At 47.8% G+C, this 12672-nt stretch overlaps 1 long non-coding RNA gene across 1 annotated transcript; it reads right to left on the bottom strand.

Moving 5' to 3' along the window:
• Nucleotides 1-3233: 3233 nt before the first annotated feature.
• LOC123099561 (uncharacterized) lies at nt 3234-4731 on the bottom strand. The gene is made up of 3 exons (XR_006448182.1): nt 4412-4731; nt 4180-4287; nt 3234-3395 (listed from the first exon to the last, which is right to left on the bottom strand). It is a non-coding gene; the product is annotated as an uncharacterized lncRNA (long non-coding RNA).
• Nucleotides 4732-12672: the final 7941 nt, after the last annotated feature.

Genomic DNA, 12672 nt, shown 5'->3' with positions numbered 1-12672 from the left:
TCATCTCCAAAGGCCACTTCCAATTCAATCTTGCCGACTGGATAAGCCGACTTACCAGGTACCACACCGTGGAAAATAGTGTTGGACTGGCTGAGGTTTTTATCAATCAACCCCATACGACGGAAAGTCTCATAATAGAGGATGTTGATGCTGTTGCCTCCATCCATGAGCACCTTAGTGAACTTATATCCTCCCACCTGAGGAGCCACCACTAGGGCCAAGTGACCCGGATTATCCACCCGTGGAGGGTGATCCTCCCTACTCCACACTATAGGCTGCTCAGACCACCGCAAGTAGCGTGGAACCGCCGGCTCAACAGCATTCACGGCCCTCTTATGAAGCTTCTGATCTCGCTTACACAGACTGGTGGTAAACACATGATATTGTTCACCGCTAAGCTGCTTTGGATTGGTCTGATAACCCCCCTGCTGCTGTTGATGACCTTGGCCGGACTGTTGATGAAAGCCCCCTTGACCGTTCTGAGGACCAGGATTTGAGCCGCCGCCCGGGCCATGAAAGCCGTCGGCGCCTGAGCCGCCGCCCGGGCCATTGTAGTTCTTAAAGGCCTTCATGATTGCACAATCCTTCCATAGATGAGTCACTGGCTTCTCTCTAGAGCCATGTCTTGGACAAGGCTCATTCAACAGCTGCTCCAGTGTCGGTCCTGACCTGCCGCCTCGGAGAGGGGGCCTCCCCTTGCGTCGCTGGTTATTACCTTGTGCGCTGGCGTTGGCTACAAACTCTAGGCTGCCATCAGCCTTGCGCTTGCCTCCTCCTTGGTTCCCCGGGTTATGCTGAGGACCCTTGCCATTGCCATTCTTCTTTCGCTTCCCTGCCCTTTCATCATCTGAAGGGGATCCTTGGTACCATCAGAATCGGCGTACTTGACAAGAGCCGCCATTAGTGTACCCATATCACTGCAGTCGCGCTTAAGCCGCCCGAGTTTCATCTTCAGGGGCACAAAACGACAATTCTGCTCCAGCATTAAAACTGCTGAGCCGGCATCCATCTTGTCTGACGAGTGTATGATCTCCTTAACCCGGCGAACCCAATGTGTCGTAGACTCACCCTCCTGCTGCTTACAGTTAGTCAAATCCACAATTGACATAGACTGCCTACAGGTATCTTTGAAGTTTTGGATGAACCGGGCTTTCAGCTCAGCCCAAGACCCGATGGAATTCGGTGGTAGCCCTTTTAACCAAGTGCGGGCAGTCCCATCCAACATCATGGTGAAGTACTTGGCCATTGCCGCCTCACTGACCTCCAGTAGTTCCATGGCCATCTCATAACTCTCGATCCAGGCTGCGGGTTGTAAGTCAGCCGTGTAGTTGGGCACCTTCCTAGGGCCTTTGAAGTCCTTGGGTAAACGTTCATTGCGGATAGCTGGCACTAAACAGGGGACACCTCCCGTCCTGGTAGAGATACCCACGTCGACGGAAGTCGTCGGATAAGCCGGGGGGGTCTGGTAAGCCGTCAATTGAGGCACCTGCTCCGCCTCTTGCCGCGCTCTATCTTGGTCTGCTGCGTGACAGGCTCCGTTATAAACCAGGCCATGGCCAGGGGCGGGTCATTGCGTCGGACGTTACTTGAGCCGGTCGCTGAGACCATGTGCTTGCTGTAACTCGGGCTCCGGCCCGGACGAGGGGTCGAGTGGATCCTATCCCGGCTGTAGGAGTACACCTCTTGCTGCGCCAGTGCCATCTGAAGGAGTTCCCTGACCCGGCGGGTTTCAATAGCCGTCGGAGAGTCGCCGTCAACTGGGAGAGCCGCCAGCCGTGCTGCCGCAGCGACCATGTTTTCCAGCGGGTTATTATAATGACCCGGGGGTGTTGGGACATACTGAGGCAGGGCAGGGGGCACCTGGGGAGGCCCCATCACTCGTGGCTGAATAGGGGGCCCAGACCCGGGCGCTATGACCCCTGGTGGGTTACTAGACCCTGCACCTGGCGTGTTGAAGAGGTTGCGTGGATCGTAAACCGGCGGGAGCCGAGATTGGGTCTTTTGATGCCTCCTTCTCATGACCTCATTGGACGCGTTCTAATCCATCGTGAGTTGGAAGGACTGCGCCTGGATCAACTGAGTTTGGGCATCGAGAGTCGCCCTCTCCGCAGCCATCCTGATCCCTTCCGCTGCAAGGTCCTCCTTAGCTTTCACTAGATCCAATTTTAACTGTGCCACCTCCGCATCATGCTGAGCTTGATCCGCCGGGTCAACCGTGGCGGTTAACAGGGCCGTCATCTTGTCCGTGAGATCCATCAGTACCTGAGCCGGAGAAGGCACCGGGTTTCCCGCTCCAGCGGCGGGGTTCTGAACAGGCTGTGCACCGGCCATAAAGATTCCCACCCGGCTTGGCGGCTCAAATAGGTCCGGAATACTGTCACCATCGGAACAACCCATGAGCCTGCCATCTTGAAGTTGATACAACGAGTTTGACTCATCGGTGGCCGACTCGCCGTCAGAGCCGGCGGCCGTCTCATCACCAGATCCAGATCGATCAGAGAGTCCTCCGTGGATATACCCCACAAAAGCATGCCTTAAGGCAGGCCGGGCCCGGGCGGGTCGTGCACGCTGAGCCGTCTCGATGGGATCGGCGCAGAGATCCGGCTCAGGGCCCGGCTCACCAATCTTGCCAATCAAGACATGAATTCCGCCGAAGGGGACCCGGTACCCGTACTCAATTGAGCCGGCGTCGGGGCCCCAGTTTGCATCGTCGATGTAGAGCTTGCCGCGACGACTCTTGGTCATCCGGCCCACAGCGTATCCCTTGAGCCCTTCGAAGCTGCCCTTCAAGAACTCAAATCCACCGTGCGCTGGCCCCACGGTGGGCGCCAACTGTCGTGGAATTGTCACGGCAGATGTCCTCGAGTTAGGACTTAGTCGTGGAGCCATCGCTACTAGGAAGCTTGAAGGGGTTAAGCGGGACAAGGAACACGAGGGTTTATACTGGTTCGGCCCCTTACGGTGAAGGTAAAAGCCTACGTCCAGTTTGCGGTGGTATTGATTAGGGTTTCGATGACCAGGGAGCTTAACTGCTATGCCTGGCTCTCGACGAGATTGTTCTTGTCCCTAAACCGCTGCCGGGTCGTCCCTTTATATAGGGAGGCTGACGCCCTGCAGCTCCCAGAGTCTCGGCCGGCTCATAAGAGTGTCCGGCTCGGACTCTTAACTATTCTTGCCTTACACTACAAGTTCTACCATAATAATGATTGTAACTACGGGCCTTAAGCCATATCCGGGTCTTAAGCCCATTTTCGGCCCACCGTCTTTAAGCTTGGCGTCGGGCTTCTGGCAATGACCATTAGAGTAACCCGGCCCCTCCTGGCGGGTGACTCTAAGGTCTATATCCTCAACAGGATCTCACCCCTGAATCGTTTCAGAAAATCATCTGGGATGGTCTGCATTAACAAGAACCATGAACAAAACATGGTTAAAACCATAGGAACATACAAAGTATGAAGATGATGCAAAATATACTATTTGACATCTGATGTGAAAACAAACCAGGAGAAAGGCCCTAGCTTAATTTCTGTAAATCTACCAGTGTGGCATTTAGTCTCTGTGTTATCATGTTAATGCCTCTGATCCGGCGACCAAATCAACATGCCATAAAATATTTTCCACAGAATATATAGCAAGTTACAAATAAAGTGCTAAATGGAAATTCAAGTTCAACATTAACAGAGGCCAGCTCTAGCCACCAGACCATGATTAAAAGGGCACATTGACACAATTAACACTATAAATCTTTATTCGTCCCCAAGTAAAATCCAGGTAATTCGCAAAAAAAAAAAGTAAAATCCAGGTAAAGGTACTATTCCGTGCTGAAATCATGGGTTTCTTCTTGTAAATTACCACAGGGGCTAGTCCCTGTTGATCTCGTTTTCCTTTGTATTTTGTGCTACTAAAATTGAAAAGTAACAATACACCCTATTTGCAGAGTATCATAACCTCAACATGCAGTATTCTTAGGAACTTGGATCTACAGTAGTACGGATCAGATCCAACTTGGGGATATGCTTATTCTGGCACGAAAACATTAAATCAATAGTCTGCATGTCTGAAGAAAAATGTGGGTAGGTGCTGCATCAAGCAATCGACCTAGTTGCTTGCCATTCGACACAAGAAGGTGACAGAAAATAAACAAGAACCGCTCTAGCTGAACATGTGTTGGGGGCCTACCATCTCACGACCACAGCCATCCACCATAAACATCAGGAATTGCTTCTCCCGGTCATCCAGATTGCAGTAGTCGAGTTCATCCCTCCGCTTGCATCTTTCGCAGCCCATCTTCTCACCCGACATGCGTAGCAAAGGAAGCAGGCATCATTAGCAGTGAAGTTTAGTGCCAAAACGTGTGAAACGATGATGCCAATGCTGCCGAGTTGCGAGGTTCGACCGGGAGAGGCTTTACCTTGGGCCGGCTGAGATCCCGGCGAACGGAAACCTTGGCTAGGTCAAGCGGCGGAAAAAGAATCGGGAGCCCCGGGATTCTGCGAGAGCAGAGGATCTTAGCGGAGAAGACGAGAAGGGGTGAAATGAAGCCTCTCCCGAAGGACACTTGGCTCCCTCCTGCCTCTGGCCGACGATTGGGAGAGAAGAAAGCTCGGCGAGAAGACGGGATGGGCTACCTAGCTAGCTCTGCTCCTGCCACCACGGCATGGCGTGGTAAAGTTCATCGGTTCTCGCGCCTGCCATCATTCCAGCCGAGCCGCCACCGGTCACTTGCTTGCAACCCCGAACGCCGCACTCTGTTCACCCTAATGTCCAGTCGGCGTAAATAGCCTGCAGACCGCGGTGCAGTGCGTGGACTGTACCGCATTTCCCCATGATTCGAGTGTACTTCCGGTAGGTGTGGTTAATTACAGGCCTAGCTAATACGAAAATCCCCTTTGTGCCCGGGCGCAGACGAGCTCGATGAACAGTACAGCGATTAAAAATAGAAAAAATCAAGTAATTCCGAATTACTTTTTTAAGCAAGATGTTCATGCGTGTGTGTGATGTCCGTGCAAAATTTGATGAAATTTGAACATTCGAGGACCGCGCGGCAAAAAAGACAAATTCAAACATGAACAGTGCTGTTTGTAAATGTTTCTTCCTTACCAAAACTTCGCTAAGTTTGGCATGAGTATTACGCTCTGAACATCTTGCATAAAAAAATGATTTTTTTTTACGATTTATTGTTCATGCCCGACATCAAAACGCCGCTCTCTAGCTAATACTACTTTGACTGGCACGAGTTATTTCGGCCAACTCCAACCTCCCTTTGGTGCAAGTGAACAGAAACGGCGGCCCAACGCGCCCGATGCATCTCCAAATGATGTCTCCTTGGCATCTGTTTGAACACATTTTCGGCGCATATTTGGGCTAGGTTTGCATCCACATCGACACGAGACGGACGCACCGTGTGTGTCCTTTCAGTGTCCACTTGAGGCCCGCGTGTTGGCCACCCAACCACCCGCTCTGATTCTATTAAATGCCATGAACGCTCTCGGCCCCACGCGTCGGCCGCACATGCACTTCTGTTGTGGTCTTTTTAATGAGATGGTGGCGTGTTTGGAGGGGTCAGTCCACTTTCACACACATATTCTTCTCCGTCTACTCCCCACAAGCCCGACAAACCCTAGCCAGTGCCGCCGCTCGCTGCCCGCTAGCCACAATGGTGTGGGAGTGGATCTTGGGGAAGCACGACCGGGAGGCCGGGTCGTCACCTCGCTCGTCCGGGCCGAGGAGGGACGCGGCCAGCTTCTCAATCTCGTTGACCGCTATGCCGCGGTAGCGGCCCTACATCAACGTGGTCACCGTCCCCGCCGCGTCAGGCACTGCTGGAGCCACAACAGGTGCCACCCGCCCACCTGTGGTAGTCACTGCCCTTCGTCGGCCTCACCGGGGACGAAATCGACGACTAGGATGGCGGCAACAGCCGAGACTACAAGATCCAGGGATTTCTTGAGTTTAAGTTTTTTTTAATGTTTAAGTTTAATGTACAGCGGCGAGGACAGCCGGGACTTTTGGAATTAATGTAATATATTTTAATTAAGTTCAAGTTTAATTTGTTTTATGTGTTTGTAAGTTTAACTTTAAGTTTTTCTAGATGCACTGTTCGAAATGTGCTTGGCCGTTGGACGCACCTACTAGTGCAGAGGACACAAAACAGTAGCCTGACCGACTCAAACATACAAAAACAGACAAAATCCGCATCTGTTTTGCGTCAGCCGGTTGGAGTTGCCGTTAACATCGGCAAGAAAAACAAATTAGGGTCTCTTTGATTTGGAGGATTCTCGAAACTTAAGAATAGGAAAAAATATAGGTTATAGGGTTAGCAGAGTGTGTCTGATGGCATAAGGTGAATTGTAAAAAAAGGTTGGACATGCTAGATTTTCTATGAAATGTAGTACAAATGATTTCTTAAAAAAATTACAATAGGATCCAATCCTACGAATCAAACGACAAATGTAGAAAAAATTCCTTAGAATTATAGTCCCCCAAAAATCCTATAAAATTTATTTGAATCAAAGGAGCCCATAAAGTGGGTAAATAGCCATTAGAAGAGTTCAAATGAAATAGTTCTAGTTATGGACTTTCGCCCTCCACTTCTACTACCTTGCCTCCCCCAACTCGTCACCATCGGAGGCAATCGCCATGGGAGCCCAGTATACGATTTATGCACGAAGAACATCTAAAAGTACCGGTCACAAAGCATCTTCCGGAGTTGTTGGTTTTTCCAAGTGATAATTGGGAACGCCATGGATGGCGGCGGTTGACCGAGGGTGTCTACCACTTGAGATGATAGCGGAGTAGGAAACATAGAAGGAGTAACGGTCATACCCGTGATAGGGGTTGCCGCTGGCGACTCAAGGATTGCTGATGCCCCCCCAGGTGAGAAGCATCACACCATGGCTTGACTACCCTGTTGAGGTTGCCTTGCGTCGCGGTTGGCGGTGGGGTGTGAGGTGCTCCACCCGTATTCGATATGGCCATAGGGGATGCCACCTGCAATGCAGAGACCGAGAGATCCAGCTTGGCGAAGAGCGCTTTGAGCTCTGGTTTCCATGCGGTGAGGGAGTCGATCTGGGCCATCTGCATGTCAAGCGCCTTGAGAATGAAAGCGGGGATGTTGTCCTACTTGTTGGCATGGTTGATCGGGTTGGAGTTCATCTTGTCGAGGTAGGCACGAAGCTCGCGGTCCATGGACGCGACCAAAGCTTCACGGGCATGTTTCCGACGTCGTTTATCCAATGTTGGTAGTGGCGGAGGCGATGGAAGGGTAGTGGCTGATCTCTAATATCACAATGTTAAGATCTAGTTCCCTCTATTTTGCATTCACTTGATCGAATACAGTGGATGGTCCCTCTCATATACAACTATGCATTAAAGGTAAAAAAGAAATGCAAAATCTGCCTAGCCGCTGTCGTGATCCATTTGATTCCCTCCATCCTCTTGGCTTCTTCTTAAGTAGCATTGATCCAGTTGGGCCCACATAGTTGTGATCAAAATGCACGATCCAAGCTAGACATTGAATGACGCGACCTTCCCCCCTCAATTGGTCCCTACAGATGATGAGGTTGCCATGGTAGCATTTTTGGCTGCCATGGTAGTGTTTCCTTGAACCGGCTGTTTTGCCTTCATGGCAGTGTTTTTGTCTGGAGTTGTCGAGCTTTCAGTTGGGACAATGACACTGCCTTGTTCGTCCGGCAGCTGGAATTACGGTTGTCTTTGTCCACAGCCGCGACCACCTCAGCACACTTATTTTGACACAGGATCGGGATGTCGTCGATGGCCACCGCAGACGGCTCGGAGGCATCCATAGGCGCCTCCTACTCTGTCATCCTCTGCTCCTCACCGGGCACTGATCGTCTCCCCTGCCGTGATATATAGATTGATCTCCCTCCCTCCTCAAGCGCCTCATCCTCCTCCATCACACTCTACTCCTCACTAGGTACCAATCATTTTTCCTGCAGTGATATCTAGATTGATCTCCCCCCTCCTCAAGCGCCTCTTCCTCTGCCATCCTCTACTCCTCGTCAGGCATCAATCGTCTCCTACTACAGTGGATAAACAAATGGACGTAGAATGACCATTGAAAAAATACATAAAAAACATACTAGTCTTCTCCTTCCACCGATGGTACATTGACCGCCGGTGATTAAAAATTGCACTGATCCAACTGCAAAGAAAAGCGATACCTGCAAGCGCCGTCGTCATACCAAGCTTTGAAGACCGCAATAGCCACTCCCCCCTTGAGACAAGAATTATAAATCTCTGAAGCAACATCAGCTGGAGCATCACCCCACGTAAAACAGGTTTGCAATCCATCCCATCACTTCAAAGGGTTGGAGAACAGGTCAAGCCACACAACAACAAAGAAGAAGATGTTGAACTCACCTCACCAACAACCAACCGAAAACCTCTCCTCGAAAGACACATTAACTACCAAGATCTGAAGGAAACAACAAATCTGAAGACACAAACTCTCACAAGCCATTCGCCGGTGTCGGATCGGATGTCGTCGAGGTAGGGAGTGACCGAATAGACCCCAACACACCATCGTCACCACCCACCTCGTCGATGTCACCAGGGAAGCAAAAACCTAAGAAAAATAAAACATAACAGACGTGTCCCCACTTCTCTTGCCGCCGGCGAGTCCATCGGACGGGGAAGAGGAGGAGGACCGTGGAGCACAAGATTCTTTTTTACCAGGATGTCGCCGGGGAATACATATCCTTTTACCATTTCTTATGTTTTTTTAGAATTATCAGAAATTGTTATGTGACAGTGTAGGCCCCATTTTTTGTGCCTTTTGCGCACGTTACAGAACTCGGCCCAGTAGCGGCCCATATTGCCAGCCCGTCTCTCTCCCGAGCGCCACAAGTTTTCACGTACATTTCTAAAATCGCTAAAAAAAACGTACATTTCTAAAAAAATACAAGTTTTCACTTACGAAGATGCTGGCGACGCAGGTCATCCGAGCACTTACCAATTTCTTACTTGCTCAAAAAAAAAAACTAATTTCCTACGGTAAAAGGATATGTATTCGACTTGTTTGCGGTATAAAATACGCGTATTCGACTTGTTTTCGATATACTAGTATAAAGCCGTACCCTAACCCGTCGCCCAGATCGATAATTTGATTTCTCCGTCTTTGCCTCGGCTCAATTCTCTCCTTCCTCCCGCGCTCTCGCTGCTCCAAGCCAGATCTAGGTTTTCGATCGATTTCGACAGCCGTCGCTATGTCGTCCGTCGAGATCCCGCTGCGGGGCGCGAGCGCCATGCTCGTCATGAACGGGTCTTTCACCTTCGTGGATCCCGTCCAGCCGGCGCAGATGCGCGGCCCCGGCGGGAAGAAGAGAGATCGCTGCGGGGATCTCCTTCTCGCCGACGACTCCGAGGCTGCAGGTTGGTCGTCGGCGATCCTGGACCGCAGCCTCGCCCTCCGCCGTCGGCGAGGCCCATCCCCCTCTTCCTTCCACCGCGGCTGCCTCGTCGTGACTGAGGCGCAGAACAGCCGTGACCAGGAGACAGCTCCGGCAGTTGTGGCAGAAGAAATCCTGGATCGGCAAGGGAGTGAAAAGGAGCCGACTGTCGAGGAGCTGGTCTACTGGACAGTCATCTAGTCGTATCAACCAAATCCCCCTGGTCGTGCTGACCAAATCGCCTGAAGAAGGTTCAATCTTTTACCCTGTCCTTGTGTTTATTACAGAGTCTTTTTGAGGCCATATGAATGACTTGCTTTCTTTTGTTTTCCTGTCAATGTCGGAGCACATACAACCGAATTAAACTCACTGATGGCCTTCATGTTGCTGAGTGTTGAGGAGGCAACCAGAAGTAATCGGATTACAAGTCCGAAACATCTAGCAGGATAAGCTGGAAGGCAAAGGCTGGGAAGAGGAGTCGCTGATTGGTGGGGATGGCGAGGAGTTCTTCTACTTAGTTGTCATCTAGTCGGAGTTCTTCTACTTAGTTGTCATCTAGTCGAATCTTTCCTACTTTTGTAGCAAGAGTTCCTCCTATGGTTGTCTATCGATGTGTTTATACCAATTGATGGGCTCTGTTAGGCTGTTACAGAGTCCGGTTCATGTGTTCAAGTCGACAAGTTAGGATGTAATCCGCTTGTTTGATAAATAAATTGATCTACTTAAGCTGAGTTGTGATGTGCACTCACATCAGGCTACTGTTTTGTGTCCTCTGCAGCACTGGCATTGCCTCCACCGTCTCTGTTATCTTTCACTTTATTCCTCCTTCCTATTCCTCAGTAACTGTTTCACCCCGAGTAACTGCCCTTCATACCTCTGCAGCGGCTGTAGCCGCGAGGGATGGGATGCAGTGCCTATGTGCTTCTTGGCTAGTGATTCTGGCATATATGATTATCTCAATGTTTTAGATAAACCCACTGCCTTATTAGATTTATATTAATGTCAATTGGTAGGTCATGGTTATATAATGTTTATTTTCTGTATTTTCAGATTTAGAATTTTCAAAGCATTAGTTGTTTGAGACCTGCAATTTTCTGATGGTTGCAATTAAGATTTCTGTAGTGACAGGCTTGGTGGGTTTTATAAAGTGATCAATTTTTAACTGATTGCTGCGTGAGGTGCCATTAAGGTTCGATCTACTCTAGTATTGTGAACTGTGATGATTTGATGTTTTGTATGTTTTAATTGAAACTTATCCAAGCACTAGGCTGTATGTAGCCATGTGTTTTATATGATGCTGTGTGTTGACAAGGGCACTTCTCTATTTTGTAAGCAAATGCTAATTATTTTAGTCAATCCATGTTGTCTAAGCAAATGTTTCACTTTTCTGTTGGAGTTGGAGTTTTCTTTTTGTTGTTTAAAGTTTATGCACGGTCAAATGTATGAACTAATTAATGATTGCAGTACATATAGGTGCATGCAAAGTTCTAAATTCAGATTGAAAAAGCAGTGGAATGGCTTGATCTTTGCATACCTTTTTTGATGCAGGATGCCTAATTTTCACTAACAAAATCGGAATAAACCTCCCCAAATTCTTAGAGAGGTTTCAGAATTCAGAAATCCTTCATAAGTTGTCCAACATTTTCCGTCTTTTACATGTCTTAAGTCACGATTTGCGCTGTTATATTCATATGACTAAAGAATTACGAGCTTCATATTTCTATGATCCCTGATTTCTCTTCATTTTTTTTCCGGGAAAACACAAAGGACCTTTGCGTTTCATTTCATTGAAAGGGTAGAACTATGGTTACAATCCTCCTAGGAGGCATGGGTTACAGATAGATGGGGGGAAGGCAGTGGACATCCCAGGTTGAGGGTAAGACAGTTCTAGTCCTAGAGCGCCGGCCATTGCCCAAGAAGAAGTTTGGTCCTTGATCCTGCGTACAAGTGTAGCAATAGAAGGACTGGCATTGTCATGTCTTCATTTTGTCCCCGTACAGACTTTGAGCTGCTTTTAGTTATTTTAGTTTATTCCTTGATATGTTCTTTGATGCAACATAAGGTTGATGCTGCAAACTACGAAATTCATCGCCGCATGTAAAAAGATAAATGTATCTATAGTTCTGTCCTAAATGTTAGGTGACCTTATATATGTGAAGTGTATAAGCGTTTTGCTATATTAAGCAATGGCTACATAATATAATATCTTCCTACTGCGTAGATTTATAAACTATCACAGGAAACTTCCAAGTTCTATTTTTCTGAATTATTTTCTTAACCAAAGTATATAGTGGGTTGCGTGTGGTGTAATAACTTGCATTGCGTAGCCGTTTGCTGCTTGCACCATAAGGCTAGATTAGTGCAAGAGCTTTATTGCCTCTGTGAGTAAATTTGTCTGAATTAATCTCTAGTTCTTCCATTTTGTATTACTTTTATATCAAATTGCTCTGGTGAACCTGACGGGCAACATGGAGAGCTTAATGACTCAAGTATGATGAAATTACTTTAAGGTATGTGGCCCTTTTGCCATATTTGGCATACCATATAGTTCATCTGGTTGTAACAAATCTGAATTATTAGCAATACCTTCAGAAATAAAAAAGAGAAAAGGATTAAGATCTTCTAGTCTTTCCTATAAATGGTGCATTATATGAGGACCCAACATTTGAGGCGATTCTCATCCTCAAACTGTATATAATCTCTTGATCATGTACCACTGGTTTAAGGACATTTCAGTTTTACGGTACTGAACATTTCAAGGTGATTTTGAAACTCCTTTTGTGCGGGTCCAATCTACTCGTTAATTCCTCGGTGATCACACTTATAAAAATCATGGAAAAGAAAATATTTGAGTTATATGTGGAAAACCTGAATTGGAAATATTAGCTCATATTTGGAAGTATTTAATAGTCTTTCCTTGTTTACCAAAGGGAAGAAACAGAATTATATTCATAGAGCTAAGTAGTTTCTGCTAGACACATATTTTGTGCATGTCAGCTTCTCTAGTTGTTCTACATGGCTTGATGAGTAATATTATCCATATAAGTAATGTTTTACCCAAAGTTATTGTTTTTTTCATATTTGTACTGAGATATCTGATTCAAATATTAAATTATTATGTAAGATCGACATTTCAATACACACATGACTTATTTTAAATCATGTTTTATTCAGCATTTGTTCAATCCTCGTTGCAGTAGGTGTTCATATTTTGCATATTCTCCTATCCGTGTGTAACAATACAACAATATATGTAACTTCC

Source organism: Triticum aestivum, chromosome 4D (genome assembly GCF_018294505.1).
Source record: "Triticum aestivum cultivar Chinese Spring chromosome 4D, IWGSC CS RefSeq v2.1, whole genome shotgun sequence".
Lineage (NCBI taxonomy): Eukaryota > Viridiplantae > Streptophyta > Magnoliopsida > Poales > Poaceae > Triticum > Triticum aestivum.
The sequence above is the reverse complement of the archived record's forward strand: the minus strand, read 5'-3'. Positions and strand labels throughout refer to the sequence as shown.